This window comes from Callithrix jacchus, chromosome 5 (genome assembly GCF_049354715.1).
Source record: "Callithrix jacchus isolate 240 chromosome 5, calJac240_pri, whole genome shotgun sequence".
Taxonomy (NCBI): Eukaryota; Metazoa; Chordata; class Mammalia; order Primates; family Cebidae; genus Callithrix; species Callithrix jacchus.
The window spans coordinates 58,854,088-58,869,516 of record NC_133506.1 but is presented as its reverse complement, the minus strand read 5'-3'; the positions used below and the strand labels follow the sequence as shown (position 1 = coordinate 58,869,516).

General features: G+C 57.0%; 2 long non-coding RNA genes across 2 annotated transcripts; one reads left to right on the top strand and one right to left on the bottom strand.

The window, feature by feature from the left end:
* Positions 1–2,365: 2,365 nt before the first annotated feature.
* On the bottom strand, positions 2,366–6,027 carry LOC144582511 (uncharacterized). The gene is made up of 2 exons (XR_013535279.1): positions 5,830–6,027; positions 2,366–4,098 (listed from the first exon to the last, which is right to left on the bottom strand). It is a non-coding gene; the product is annotated as an uncharacterized LOC144582511 (long non-coding RNA).
* Positions 6,028–6,199: 172 nt separating this feature from the next.
* On the top strand, positions 6,200–8,895 carry LOC144582512 (uncharacterized). The gene is made up of 2 exons (XR_013535280.1): positions 6,200–6,980; positions 7,981–8,895. It is a non-coding gene; the product is annotated as an uncharacterized LOC144582512 (long non-coding RNA).
* Positions 8,896–15,429: the final 6,534 nt, after the last annotated feature.

The window sequence follows — 15,429 nt, the reverse complement described above, 5'->3', positions numbered from 1 at the left end:
GGGTCACATTTTTCTATTTCTGCACATGCCTGGTAATCCTTGATTTAATGCTATAAGTTGTGAATTTTAATTCACAATAATTTGGTTAGGCCCAGTTTTTGACATTTGTCATGGGGTGATGTGTTACCCAGAACACTTTAATTCTGGGAGTTTTTCTGTTTCAGGTGTGTTCATCTCAACAGATCAGCATGTCATCCTAATTATTCCCCGTGCTGAGACTGCCCAGCGCTTCCCTTCTGAGTTCTCCGGCCGCCATGCTATAGATTTTGAGGTTTCCAGGCTGGCTGGGAGGAAATAGCTGTCTCCTGGCCCTATGGGAACAGGGCGCTGCTCCTTCTGACCCCGTTAGCTGGGCCTTTTCCTAGCCTGGGCTGCTTCTGCCCAGGGCACACAGAGCAGATCCCAGAGGCTCAGAGGCCTCCTGTCTGTGGAGCTCCCTCCTCTCTCTCTCTACCAGGTGCCTGGGCCTCCCCACACTTGCAGCTCGGCCCCTTCCACCCAGGACAGCACCAGGAAGAAGCTGCCTTGGCTGGAGGGCTCATCCTCCGGGGCTGCGAATCTCTGCTGCAGACGTCCAGGGTCTCCGAACATTCTGTGTGCTGTCGTTCAGGCGGGAGGTGATGCTGGCCCTGTTACTGCATGTTAGCCTCAAAGCCTGATCACAGTGACATCCTTGTCCCACACATGGCTGCCTCTATCTCCCTGTCCCTGGGCCTTCACCCATACATGTTCAGCCCCTGAATGCCCACCCAACCCACCTCTCAGAATTCCACCTGTTATGGGGTGTCCCGGAGACCCAGTGGGTTTATTCTTGATGTGGCCACCACTGAGAGCCACTGAGATTATAGGGATGGATGGTGGGGGGTGGAGGTGACAAGAGGAGTGGGGGTGAGGCTGGGGTTGGGGGTAGGGGTTGGGGTAGAGGGTGCCCTGGAAACAGGCCTCCTCTCCATGGTGGTGCCTGTGATGCCACATCATAGGCACCACCATGGAGAGGAGGCCTGTTTCCAGGGCATCCTGTGAGTTTGGGGTGCTTGGCTGCTGGCGTGGGCTCAGGGCTGCAGCCTGGGCAGCACTGGTTTGCTCCTCTCTGCGCCTGTCAGCTGTGGGCCCTGCCTGTAGTGGCCATGAGGATGAAACCCCAGTGAGCTTTCCTGGGCGTTTGTCTTCCCACTCCCAAAGAGCCCTGACAATCCTGGGGAGCCATGCTTCCCAGCTCCAGGTCGCCGGAAGTCTGACTCAGGGCCAGCGCTGCAGGGACGCTGAGGCTCGGACGGTGCCCAGGTGGTTGGTGGGGTCCAGTGACTCCTCAGCCCTATCCCCGAGCTCTCTCTGCACCCTGATCCCCTGAGTGATCCTGGCAAAGCACGTTTCCCATCCACAATCCCAGCAGGTGGTGCAGGGCAAGGTGTGAGACAGAGACTTTCTTGTTCTAACTCCCTGGTAACTCTTCATTTGAGATGGTTACAGGCATCATGCATTCGTTTTGTAGTTTAAAAAACACAGACAGATAAGTCAATGATTTCACTGCTAAGTAAACAGAGCACAGTAAGAAAGAAGTGAGCAGAAGTGCCTGGTGATCAGCTTGCCTGTGTGGTGGGAACCGAAATCTCCCCCTGCCGGGCAAGAGCCTGTGGCGTGTGATCAGACACCCCGAGCCATGCAGCCTGGAAAACTGCTGGGGGTGGGGCTGGCCGTGACCTCAGCAGGTGGATCTGAAGGGGCTGTTTGGCTGCTGAGGATGTGAAAGTGAATTTTATTTTCTTCAGGTTCTGGAGGCAAGAAATGGTAAATATTTTTTGTGCCTTTGAAAAAATATTCAAGTCGGGTGCGGTGGCTCATGCTTGTAATCCCAGAACTTTGGGAGACCAAGGTGGGCAGATCACTTGATGTTAGGAGTTCCTGACCAACATCGTGAAACCCCGTCTCAACTAAAAATACATTTTTTTTTTTTTAAGGAGAGAAGGAAAGAAAAAAAAAAAGGAGTGAGGGAGAGGAAGAAAGGAAGAAAAAGAGGGAGGGAGAACGGAAATGTTGCTTTATTCTAAAAATGGATATTAATAATGGCTGATCAATATTTCATTTAAACCTATGACTAGGTGTGATGTGGTATTGATGAGAATGTATATTTTGTATATTTAAAGTGGAGAGCTCTATAAATATTTATTAAGTTTACTTGTTCCAGATCTGAGTTCAAGTCCTGGATATCCCTATTAATTTTCTGTCTCGTTGAGTCTAAGTCTCTTTATAGGTCTTATGTATCTGGGTGTTAGGATCGTTAGCTCTTATTGCTGCATTGATCCTTTTACCACTATATCTTTGTTGCTTTAAAATCTATTTTATCAGATGCGAGAATTGTAACTCCTGCTTTTTATTTATTTATTTATTTTTGCTCTCCATTTGGTTGGTAAATCTTTCTCCATCCCTTTGTTTTGAGTCTTTGTATATCTTTGGATGTGAAATGGGTCTGGATGCAGCATACCGTTGGGTTTTGGCTGTATCTTTTGATTGGAGGATTTAGTTGATTTAAATTTAGGGTTACTGCCATTTGATGTTAACTGGCTGTTTTATCCATTCATTGATGTAAATTCTTCTTTATGTTGATGCTCTTTACTTTTTGGTATATTTTTAGAAAGGCTAATACTGGTTGTTCCTTTCTATGTGTAATGCTTCTTTCAGAAGCTCTTGCAAAGCAGGCCTGGTGGTAATAAAATCTCTGAGTACTTGCTTGTTCATAAAAGATTTTATTTTTCCTTCAGTTGTGAAGCTTAGTTTGGCTGGATATGAAATTCTGGGCTGAAAGTTCTGTTCTTTAAGCATGTTGAATATTGGCCCCCACTCTCTTCTGGCTTGTAGAGTTTCTGCTGAGAGATCTGCTGTAAGTCTGATAGGCTTCCCTTTGTGGGTAACCTGACCTTTCTCTCTGGCTGCCCTTAGTATTTTCTCCTTCGTTTCAACCCTGGTGAATCTAACGATTATGTGCCTTGGGGTTGCTCTTCTTGAGGAATATCTTTGTGGTGTTCTCTGTATTACTGGGGGTTGAATATTGTCTTGCTCTCGGGAAAGTTTTCCTGAATAATATTCCGAAGAGTATTTTCCAGCTTGGATTCATTCTCTCCGTCGCATTCAGGTACACCTATCAAACATAAATTAGGTCTTTTCACATAGTCCCATATTTCTTGGAGACTTTGCTCATTCCTTTTTATTCTTTTTTCTCTATTCGTGTCTTCTTGTTTTATTTCATTAAGTTGGTCTTCTACCTCTGATATCCTTTCTTCTGCTTGATCAATTCGAGTGTTTAAACCTGTGCATACTTCTCGGAGTTCCCATATTGTGTTCTTCAGTTCCATTAATTCACTTATATTCCTCTCTAAATTGTCTGTTCTCATTAGGATTTCATCAAACCTTTTTTTCAAAGTTCTTAGTTTCTTTACATTGGGCTACAACATGTTCTTTTAACTCACAGAAGTTTCTTATTATCCACCTTCTGAAGCCTGATTCTGTTAATGGAATGCACTCCTTCCCCATCAAGCCTTGTTCCCATGTTGACGAGGAATGGTGATCCTTTTTAGAGGGAGAGGCATTCTGATTTTGAGTATTCTCAGCCTTTTTATGGTGGTTTCTTCCCATCATTGTAAATGTATCCACCTGTCATCTTTGTAATTACCAACTTTCAAATTAGGTCTCTGAGTGGACGTCCAAGTTGTTAATTCCCAGGGCCGAAATCTGAGCAACCCACTGTGCCGGCCAAAACAGCGGCGTTAAGACTGATGGTGCTTTTCTGCCCTGGAATCTCCAGTCTGGCTTCCTTCTTGAGTCTGTAATAGGTGACTCTGCCTTCCCGGAGCTCCAAATGTCGGTCAGAAGGGGAACCAGTCCCGTTTACTCTGCACCAAGAGCTGCCGCACCGAGGTGCTAGCAAAACCGCTGCGCTGGCCACAAGAGTCGTGCTGGTGACCTGTGAGGCTCCTTCACTGGGAATCTTCTGGTCCGTGAACGACAAAAATTTGTCTGCAAGTGTGGCGTCCTCTCGTTCTCTGCACTTTCACTGAGAGCTGCAATCCCGAGATGTTAGCGATCAGCCATCTTGAATCCTCTCTAAAAATACAAATAATTAGCTGGGCATGGTGGAGCATGCCCGTAATCCCAGCTACTCAGGAGGCTGAGACAGGAGAATTGCTCAAGCCTGGGGAGGCAGAGGTTCCAGTGAGCTGAGATTGTGCTACTGCACTCCAACCTGGGCGATGGAGCAAACTCCATCTCAAAAAAAAAGAAAAGAAAAGAAATTCAGCGAGAGCCCAGGGCAGGTGGTGCTGTGGAAACCCGCAGGCCAGTCAGGTGGGGAAGAATCCGGGGCTGAGTCCTGCCCCTTGCCTGCTTGCTGCCAAGACCAGGAGGAAGGGTTCCCAGGGCTATTCTGGGCGTCTGGGGACGAGGGCTGCCCTTGGCCAGGAGAAACCTACTGGGGCACAGCCTCAGCCCTAAGGGAAGGAGGGGGACTGGGCCAAGGGAGGGGAGACCTGACTGGGGTAGGGGTGGGGCTGGGTGATAGCCCCCCAGGGATGGTGGGGCAGGGTCTGGGGTCTGGCTGCCAGGGGGCACATGCATTTACCCACTCGTGGGTCGGAACCCCTCATGGGCCAGGGGTTGGGGAGATTACCAAGTGCATCAGTGGGTCAGCCAAGACCTCTCTGGGGATAAAATGGTGGGGGGGATTCCTGGTCCTGCCCAGGTCCTCTTCACTGATGCCACCACAAGGAGCTTGCCCCAGTCCCAGGGGCTGCGGGGCCAGGACTACTGGAGGCTTGTGCCAGCCATGCAAGAGTCTGGGTCCCCAGAGGGACCACCCTGTCTTGAGAAGGACAGAAGGACCCCCTTCTCTGGTTTATCACCCTCTCTTTCCACCCACCCAGCTCTCTCCATCTGCACCCTCCCCAGCATGGCCCTGGACGGGGTCCTCAAACCAGGGGGTGCTGGTGACCCCCCATTTCACAGATGAGGAGACTATGTTCAGGGCCAAATGGCAGAGTTAGAGTTCACAACCTGACGCGTGAGCGGGGTCCCACAGCCCAGCCACAGCCTCCAGCCCTGAGGGTGCCGCGACGCTTCCAGCGCCGCCCAGCAGGTGGTGCTACAGGGACGGCTCTGGCTCCCGGCCCCGGGTCCCGCCTCTAGGCTCCGCGCGGGGCTCGAAGCTGGGGTCAGGGTCTCCCTCCCGCCTGCGGTTAACCGCGCCTGCAGCGGCGTGTCTGAGGCTCTTGGCAGAGGGAAGGCTGAGCATCCAGAGGCGAGTGGAAAAACCATCTTGCCACGGAGTCCTCCCGACTGGAAACAGATTTCAGAGAAACAGTGCGGAGTCCTGGGCCTCGGGGGTCCCAGTTCCCGGGAGACTCGGCCCCTCCCCGCGTCTTCCCCGGTCCCTCCGGACAGGTCAGGTGCCCTGGAGGGAGAGCGATCAGTCCCGCAGTCCTGAAGCCCCTCACCCATCTCTGTCTGGGAAGGGGTCCCCGCCACGCCCCGACTCGAGAAGAGGCAAGAGTGGTCTCGGAGACCACCCAAGCCCGGCCAGCTCCCCACGGAGGCACGAGCGGAGCCCTGGCCCGGCCAGCCAGACTGGAGCGGGAGGAAGGGCGCGCAGGCCCCGAGTCACCCCGGAGGAGGGGAGCGCCTGGCGGCCGAGGCGGGACAGCTGTTCTCCAGCGAAGCGGCCCTGGGGGAGGGCGGGGCCAGACCGCGGATCCTGGGCTCAGGTCTGCGCCTCCCTATTTTTCCTCCTCCTCTGATGGAAGTCAGGGGATCCCAGGGGACTGAGGGGGACCGCAGACTCACAGGACGTTGACCCCAGCTCTGGGTATCCGGTGACAATGGCATTTCACATCCAGCGGCCGCCAGACCGGTTCGCTTGGGCTCCTGTTTAAACCTCCTTCTCCCAGAAGGTAGAGCTCTGCGCACAGGCCGGGCGACATCTGTGCAGGGCTGGGCGCCCCGCGGAGGCCGGGCCACCCCGGAGGTGAAGGAGCAGGTTCTGGAGGCGGAGGAGGCGGGGCTAGGAGACCGAGGGGCCGGGCTAGGAGGCAGAGGAGGGGTCTGGGAGGTCAAGGGGGAGGGCCTGGGAGGCTGAGGGGGCGGGTCTGGGAGGCCGAGGGGGAGGGTCTGGGAGGCCGAGGGGGAGGATCTGGGAGGCCGAGGGGGCGGGGCTAGGAGGCGGACGGGGCTGGCGGAGGCTGCAGAAGCTCATGTTGGCGGTTGAATGATGTCGTCTCGGGGAGAAGGCACAGGTTTTAGGGCTTCACAGGCCTTCTGGGAGCCACATGGGGCAACACCCAGGCCTGGGCCTTTGGGCTGGAGGATTGGAACGCTCCACGTTTCGGCGCCTATCTCCCGCCTCTGCTGGAAAACTTCTCCCTTCGTCATGCCATCCTTGGGGTGTCACTTTTCCTGCCGGAAGCCCCTGTGGCCGGGGGCACCTTGGCTGAGGTTTGCTGGGGTCCACTGGGCTCGCCCCACCCACTCGGCCCGGCAGGCTGCGGCCGGCTCCTGCTACTGGCCTGGATCCCACCCCTGCCGAGGGCGAGCCGGGCGCGGAGTGGCGAGGGGTGTGTGAACGAGTGAGCGTGGGGTCCGGCCGCTACCCACAGGCAGGCACGGCAGGGTGGGCGGCTCCACACGCGCTTTCGCGAGGCTGGGCTGGACCAGTAGGACCACAAGCAGCTTCCACGCTGGCCCCGGGGAACACGGTGGTGCCTGGAAGCTTGGAGGTGCCAGGAACTGCAGAGCCCTAGAGAGCGCCCCAGCCCTGGCTCAGGGAGCTCCTAGGTCTGGGCTCCCTGAGGGGCTGCAGCTCTTTTCCTCCTCTCTCCTCATCCTCTTGTCGCCCACAGCCTGGTGAGCAGGGGGCGAGTTCAGCCCTGTTAGTGTCACAGTTCTTTCAGCCCTGCCTTTCGGGCCCTGAGTTCTTGTCCCGCACTGGGAGGACTGAGGTACGTGGACACGTGGAGGGTGAGCCAGTCAAGGGGAGCTTTACTGAACAACTCAGAGGACACCAGCAGTGGGTCGCTCCTCTCGGCAAGAAGGTTGTCCGTTGTCATCTGGAGTCTGGCTGAGTCTGGTTTCTTTCTTTTTTTTTTTTTTTCTTTTGAGATGGAGTTTTGCTCTTGTTGCGAGGCTGGAGTGCAGTGGCGCAATCTTGGTTCACTGTAACCTCTGCCTCCTGAGTTTAAGCGATTCTCCTGCCTCAGCCTTCCTAGTAGCTGAGGGTGGGATTACAGGCCTACACCACCATGCCTGACTAATTTTTGTGTTTTTAGTAGAGACAGGGTTTCACCATGTTGGCCAGGCTGGTCTCAAACTCCTGACCTCAGGTGATCTGCCCACCTCAGCCTCCCAAAGTGCTGGGATTACAGGCATGAGCCACCCCGCCCAGCCTAGTCTGGGGTTTTTATGGGCTTCAGAGGGGAGGAAGTTCATGCTGATTGGTCCATGGGTGACCATAGGTAGGCCCAGAAAAAGCACCACAAGTTCTCACTCTGGTCCTTAGAACTGGCAGCCTGGCCCCCAGGCCTCTGGCCGTCCCTGGCCTGAAAGCAGGGCTTCCCTGGGATCCCCTGCTTTCTGCCCAGGAAATTAACCTGCCACCACCATTAACCTGCTATCCACGGTGACCACGGTGTTGTGCTGAAGGCTGCCTACAGGCTGGCGCTGAGCACCTTAGACCTGCTCAGCCTCCCTCCCATGCTCATCAGTGCCTGAAGTCTGAAGTGGCCACCCCAATCCTGAGCACACCCAGCTAGGCTGCGACAGGGCCTGGGCTCAGCCTCAATGTCACTCTGAAATCAGAGCGGGCACTGGGAGCAGGGAGAGGCCAGGCAGTGGGGGCAGGGGGCCGCTGGGCCCCCGATAATGCAGAGATACTGGGGTCTGCAGCCACGGCTGGGGCCCCACCGTGTCAACTCAGAAGGGGCGGGCTTCCCCCTGTTACAGCTCCCGCCAGCGCCATGGAGTGCCCAGTCCTGGCTACGCCTTCCCAACTGCCGCCAGCGTCACCGCAGCCCACTCCAGATGGGATACCATGGCCATCGCCTTCACGGTTGGACCCACTGGACTGGTTGGTTGCAGGCCGAGCTCCACCTCCCCCTGCCTCCAGCACAATCAAGTGAACAGGTCATGGACGAAATGCAGGAGTCTGAGGGGCCGCTGGACCTGTGGGTTTGAGTTTTGATTTTTGAGCAGCTGAAGAAAGTCCCCTCCTTTTCTCTGAAAAGCAGAGCTGGAATAACACAGGGAGTCTACCAGCAGAGCTGTATGGAGGGCCAGATATGAGCAAATCACGGTGTGGACACAGCACAGTGCAGGGTGAATGGGGCAGTGGCAGGGTGAATGGGGGTCACGGAGCACAAGGTGGGGGCGTGGTGTTGGAGGCTGGAGTTGCTGTTCTGTGTGCATGCACCCCCTTCTCCCATGTCCTTTGTCTTCCCCCTCAGACTGTCCCCCCACTTTCCTGGGTGACCCCAGAACTGCTCATCCCCAGGAGCAGTTGAGGTCAGCACCTTGAATAGTTCTGTTGCACAGGGAATGTCCAGGAGAGGAGCAAGCCCTTCCCCAACTTCAGCTCCCAAAAACCTACCTCCCCCACTCCAAGCGTACAGCTCTGGTCCACAGCCCGCCCAGGAGATGTCCTCATGGCACAGCTCTCCCAACTGCACTTTGCCAATGTTGGCTGGAAGGTGGGAGAGAAGTGGCAGTTTGATGAATGAATGCATGAACAAATGCACAGAGTGATAGAGACTGGCCAGGCCCGGTCCCCATCCCTTATTTGCTCATGCAGAGAAATTCCAGCAATGTCTGTGGGAGGAGAAATTGGCATCAGAAATAATAATTTCACTATTGAAAATGGAAGCATAGTGCCTGCATATATCTGAAAGAATATTAGTTACTCAGATGCCGCTGGGGAAGGAACGGCTTGATGCCAAGAGCCAGGCTTTTTCGACTGCCACACTGCAATCACTCAGCAGTAACTGGAGCCCCCAGGCTGGATCACAGCTGTGCCGTCACATGCCCAGCCTGGGCTGACCCTTTGCTGATGTCTGCTGACCCAAGGCCAGCTTAGCTTCCCGACAATGGCCTAGATATTTATAAGGTAGACTCGAGCAGCCGGGATGCCTTGCCATTGAGAGGGAGGCAACTGCCAGGCGGGGTAAACCAGCTGCTCCGGAATTGTCACTGGCACTGGGAGGGTGGATGCTGCTGCTCTGCACAGCAGGGGGGACTCAGAAACCCTCCCCACGCCACCATTATCCTCAGTCCCCTGGGTTCCATCCAGAAGGGAGCGGACACTGGGCCCTGCCTCCAGGCTTGAGACTGACCTGAGGCCAGCCTGGGGATCGGAGCAGGGGGAGGTCCAGGTTGCTTCTGCAGGTTCAGCCTTTGTTCTGAGGAAGCAGGGCTGCCCAGTGCCCTGGTGTGCAGGGAGCAGCTGGCCTTTCTAGTCTGCAGAGCTCTGTCTCCCGTGTGCTCCCCAGGCGGGAGTGCTGTCTTGGGCCAGCATGACCCCCCTCCCTGCTGCTGAAGGGGAGGCCCCCCCACCTCTCTGGGCCTTGGCTTCCCTGTCTATCAAATGACAGGAAGACGTGTCAGGGGAATGAGCGATGGTCCAGAGAACGGCAGGGGGAGGGGCTTGCTCACCTGCCCCCCAGACTGGCTTAGGGTCATGGTTCACCTGTCTACTCTGCACCCTGTGAATGATTCAAGGCAAGGCCGGGCCTTCAAAGAGCTCGCAGCCTCATGAAATGTGACCGATGGAGGCACGTGCAGGTTGCTATGGAAACACGCACAGGCTATTCAAGGTGGGGGATGGGCCTGGAGGGTCTCGCCAAGATGAGGTGTTGAAAGATGAATGAGCTTTCCTCGCAGAACAGGGAGGTGGCGGCGGGGTGGAGGTGGCACTCCGGGCGCTGGAGGAGACCCCACACTCCAGATGCATCAACCTTCCACCCTGCAAAGCTCATTTATCACACACGTCTCAACAAAGCCAACGTGGGATGGAGACCTTTCCCTCTTTTTCTGGTCTGGGTGTGCAGAGGCGAAGCTGCGACCATGGCTGTTTGCTGACACCCCCTCCGGATGCATCCCTACCTGGTGCGCTCTGAACTGGAGAGCCCTGGGTGCCCCCGGCTGTCAGCCTATACCAAGGGCCAAAGAACTGAGCTCCCCAGATGAGCTGAATGGGGGCTCCCTCTGTCCCTACCCCGCAACGAGGGATTTCGGGGGAACCCAGGTCCTCAGTCCCAGTGGTTGCCTGGGGGCCCTGTGGTGGGCCTGCCAGCTCTGCTGCTGTGTCTACACCCAGAGCCTTTATTTCTCCTGGCAAAGCCACTCGCCAGCCCACCCAGGTCAGGGAGGTCCATGGGGAGGGGTTTTCCCCCCGACGCGCTCCAGAGTGGCTGGGGGCAGAGCCTATGCTGAGGGCCCCTGCAGGCTGGGGTGACTGTACCGGCATAGCCATGGGAATCACCCAGAGATCCTGGAGATCCCAGGCTGAGGCTCTGAGTGCAGGGCACCATGGGGACCTGGCGTGGGTGGGGAAATGAAAGGGGATGGGGCCTGCCCATCACTCACACCAAGAAGGCCAGGCTCTGGCCTCCACGCAGGGCCCCTGGCTTTCTCCAGCCCTCCCTTCCTGGGGAGCCCCCTCTGCTGGCTCCTCTGCCTCTGTCCCAGAGCCCCGTGTGAGCATGGCTGTGGCTTGCCCCCCTGCTGCCCCCCCTTCATGCCAGCCTCTCTCACCTGTGCCCAGAATCATCACCTTTCACAGCACAACGTGGGTGGGGGGTCCGAGCTGCTTACAGACTGCAGGCTTTGTGTGAGTTAGCAGCTGGGTCACTGGAGGGCACAGCCTCGTCCTTGGGCCTCCATCCTTCGCTGGGAGCCAGCACTGGCTTCATGGAGTCCAGCGGCTCTCATGGGGGTGGGCTCCTGTGGTCCCTGCTTGGCCCTGCATGCGGAGGAGGGGTCACGGCCCCTTCCATCTGCGAGGTGCGGACCCCAGTCCACAACACAGCGTCTGCCACACTGCCTGTGGGCTGCCCCGCAGAACACACAGGGAAGCTGGTTTTGGGGAACACAGAGTCCCAATACCCAAAACTCATGTTTTCAGGGCAGCATTTTTTTTTTCAGATAGAGTCTCATTCTGTTGCCCAGGCTGGAGTGCAATGTTGCAATCTTGACTCACTGCAACCTCCGTCTTCCAGGTTCAAGCGATTCTCCTGCCTCAGCTTCCCGAGTAGCTGGGATTATGGGCACGCTCCACCATGCCTGGCTATTTTTTGTATTTTTAGTAGAGACAGGGTTTCTCCATGTTGGTCAGGCCAGTCTCGAACTCCCAACCTCAGGTGATCCGCCCACCTCGGCCTCCCAAAGTGCTGGGATTACAGGTGTGAGCCACCGTGCCTGGCCAAAAGATGCCTTTTCTCTGCTCTCACGGTGACAATGTGACAACAATCAACACGGAAGGTCTCCGTGACCACAGGGGAGGCGGAGAGTTCTCCCCTTCAGCTAGCTGGCGATCAGCTCTGTGGTGCAGCAGCGGGGCGTCCTCCAGTTCAATCCCGACTCCACCTGCCTGAGGCAGCATCAGATCCCACGGATCGAGATTGCTCCCCCTTCAGACACCATCTCAAGTTCAGGCCTCCATGACTTCTGGCCAACCAGCTTCAAGTTGGGGTTCCCACAACCCTCTCTATGGGATCCATTAATTTTCGAGAGCATCTCACAGAACTCAAGGAAACACTCACATTTACGGATTTGTTACAGAGGCTATTTTATTTATCTCTTTATTTATTTATTTTTTGAGATGGGGTCTTGCTGTGTTGCCCAGGCTGGTCTCCAAGTCTTGGGCTCCAGTGATCTCCTGCATCAGCCTCCTGCATAGCTGTGACTACGTGTGCTACTGTGCCTGGCCACAAAGGATGTTTTAAAGGCCACAGACACACAGCCAGGTGAAGAGAGGCCCAAGGCGAGGTCTGGAAGGGCCCTGAGCAGCCACAGGAGCCCCCATCCCTGTGGAACCGGCCTTTCCATCCCTGAAGTTTGAGGAGCTTGGCCTGGAGTCAGTGCTGCCTCCTGGACACTAGGTCCCCTGGGTGCCAGCAGGGGCGGGGCTGAGCCAGGAAGTGGCTGGAGGTCGGTGGCCATGGTGGGGGGAAGAGGCAGGAGCCGGTGTCTGTGGTGATGCGGCAGCCAGGTGTATGGCGAGTCCTCTGGTGACGAGCAGGTGGAGCCTCTGAGGAGCAGTGGGGGGTATAGCACAGGGTGACACCAACCGCACCATGGGGGACCTGACAGGCAGCAGGACCAAGGTGCTGGCCCCAGGCCCTGGAGAGGCAGCACCGAGGTCCCACGGGCACTGGCCGGTCCATCTGTGTCCTGCCTGGGAAGAAGGGAGACAGCGTGAGGTGGGATGGCTGGGTGCTGGGGCCAGGGCTGTGTCTTAGGGAACCCCAGCTCCTCCAGGGTCCTTGGTGACACGCCCCACCCACCGCTCCACCTGGAAATGCTTGTGGAAGGCGTTTCCTCATCCCTAGGCCCAGCACACTCCCATTTCTCTTTGCTGCCAGGAATCTCGGACACAGGTGCTCGGCCTGTGCCAGGACTGAGCCTGAAAGCCCAGGCTCTGGCCATTTCCCCAGAATGGGCCCAGCTTAGACCCAGTTTGTCTTGCTTTGTACATGTGCCCAGTCTTGCTGGGAGTGGGGCATGTTTCAAATGACACATGGGGTCCCCCTGGTAAAGGAGCTATTCCTGCCAGTGGTCCTGGCCCTGCGCTCCCGGGACAGCCTGGAGGCGCAGCTCCACCCACAAGGGTGGTGGCCCTGGCACTGGAGGGCCTCCCAGCTCCCAGGCTTTCGATGGGTCCACGCAGGGAGGCAGAGGGAGAAACAGAGGCAGTGGGAGGCAAAGTCGGAGTGGAGTTGGGATGGGAACCCCAACGCCCTGACTCGTGTGGGTCCCAGGCCCTGGAAGCAGGAAGGGCAGTCCTCAGCAGTAAGTGAGGTCCTGGGCAGGAAGTGAGGTCCTCAGACGGATGGTGCCGCTCATTCAGAGCTGCACAGGGAGGAGGTGCAGGGCTGGTCTGAGTCTGGGGAGGAGGAGTACTGTGTCCTGTGTCTTGGTTCCACTCCCACCTGGATTTCTACCAGCCACACCCTCCCAGGCAACATCATCATTGTCACTATCTTCACCATCATCTTCATCCTCACCATCACCATCACCACCCTCATCATCACCAGAAGCAGCCCCAGTGTTTCCCCAGAGTCTTCAACTCACACCATCAAACGGAGGCTCTGTGGCTCCCAGACGTGTCTGGCTGCTTCCTCCTTGGGGCTGAGGGAGCTGGAGCCAGGGCCAGGAGCTGGTTATCTCTGCTACACGCCTATGCCTGCCCTGGCACAGGTGCCAAGCCCTGGAAATTGGCCAGGGCTGGGATCGCCCAGCAGCACTGAGAATTTCCATGCTGCCAAGAGCCTGGAGAAGCCCCCAACCCACTGTTTCTACTTTGTCCAGAGAGAACAGGGCCCGGCCATGTGTCCTTCTCAGCCCAGTCCTGTGTGTGACCAGGAACTCCATAAAGTCCCAGGAAACAGTATCACTCAGCCATGTGTGCAGGCCCTGACCTCTTGCCTCACCACACTCAGCATTTCTTGCCATCACCTCGTGCCGCCCGCAAGCCTGGGCAGTGCCACCAGTGTATTCCCCTTCTACACTCGAGGAAAGGGGTCTGGGGGGCTCAAGATCCCCTCAATCCCAGCTGCAGGGGTGGGACCCGGGCCCATGTCCTTCCTCATCTCATCCTTGGGAATGGCAGTGATTTCCCCCAAAGCAGCCTGTGGCCTGGGGGTTCCCCTGAAGAGGTGAGTTTGGCCCCACCCAGCCTGTTCGCCATACCCCTCCCGTCCCAAGCCGGGCCTCAGTGGTGGCGGCAGGAAGTGGAATTTCTCCTCAAATTTCTGTGTCAAAGCCTCTGACTGTGGGGAAGGGGCCTCTGAACCGAGTCAAGGGTGAAAACAAGAACCTTTCTCCCAGGGAAGCTGCCCTGAGGGGCCCAGGCTGTGTGGCCTCTGCCCAGCCTGCTGACCCAAGCTGGTGGCCAAAGAGCCTGCAATGGCCAGCAGCTCCCACGGAGGCCCCTGTGTGCTCTCAGGGTGGGGGCCTGCACCTTGCACCCCCACTCCTGGGCTCCCCCAGACCTCGACACCCCTGCCCTGGTGTCGGAAAGCCGCGAGGAGGGAGAGCACGCCTGGGCCGTGCTTGGCTTCCTCAGCAGAGACGGGGCAGTCGCCATGGGCAGTTGCCTTTGGGTGCTTCAAACTCTTTTCCAAGAAAAATCGATTCATGTTTTACCCACAAAATTAAAAATTCCTTAAAAGAAAAGTGTACAAGAGGAAAAACCAGTGAACCTGGGAGTGCCTTCTCCCCAAAGTGGTTATCACTTGCTGCTGAGAAAAGATTGGAGTCACAGACATGGGCAGAGCGGGCAGTTTCTGAACAGCGCTTCCTGGAGCCCTGGGTTTTGGGGAAATGCCTCAGAGCAGGGGGTTGGGGCGGGAGTGCAGGGTTAGTGGGGGGTGTGGGGGTGGTAGGGGATACAGGAGTGATGGGGTGCAGGGGTGGTGGGGGTGCAGGGCTGGTTGGGGGTACAGAGGTGGTAGGGAGTGGGGTGTGGTCCGGTGGGGGTGGGGTGTAGGGTCGGTGGGGGTGAATTCAGGGCTGGTGAGGTGCAGGGCAGCCTCCCTAGAGGTGGCCTCTAGCCGGTAGGGCTTGAGTACAGAGTCTATTAAAATCGTGCATCTCTTGAGGGGAAATGTCTCTGCCCCATCAGGCTGGTTGGAGGCGGAACGCCGCCCATGCCTCGGGAGCCCATGGGAGATCCGGGACCCACCCACGGTGACGGCCTGGACTCAGCCTCCCGGAGTCTCTGTGGGGGACAGAAAAGAGCTCCTGCTGGCACTGGGGTGCTGCAGCTACTAAGCCTCGACGGTGAAGTGCAGGAACCTGAATTAGCGGTTTCCCCGGCCTCCACCTCCCAGCGTTTCGAGGAGGCAGTTCCTGAAGCAGAAGTTTGATGCGGAGGGGACCCGGGCGCTGGAGGCCGGGAGGAGTGAGCTGCGGAGGGGACCAGGGCACCGGAGGCCGGGAAGAGTGAGCTGCCTGCCTGAGCTGCTGCCCCGAGACCCTCCTCCCTCCATCCTGAGCAAGCTTCCGGCCCGGCATGTCCCCCCAGCTGCTCCCTTCCCCTCAGGTGTGTGGCTGACAGTCTGTCGGCCCCTCATTTCCAGGCACTGACCAGGGACTGGACTCCTGGAAGAAGCCGGCCTCTGGACTTAGGCTTAAACGTCCTCTGGTTTGAAGACACGAGACTCTGGATTTGCCCAGTAC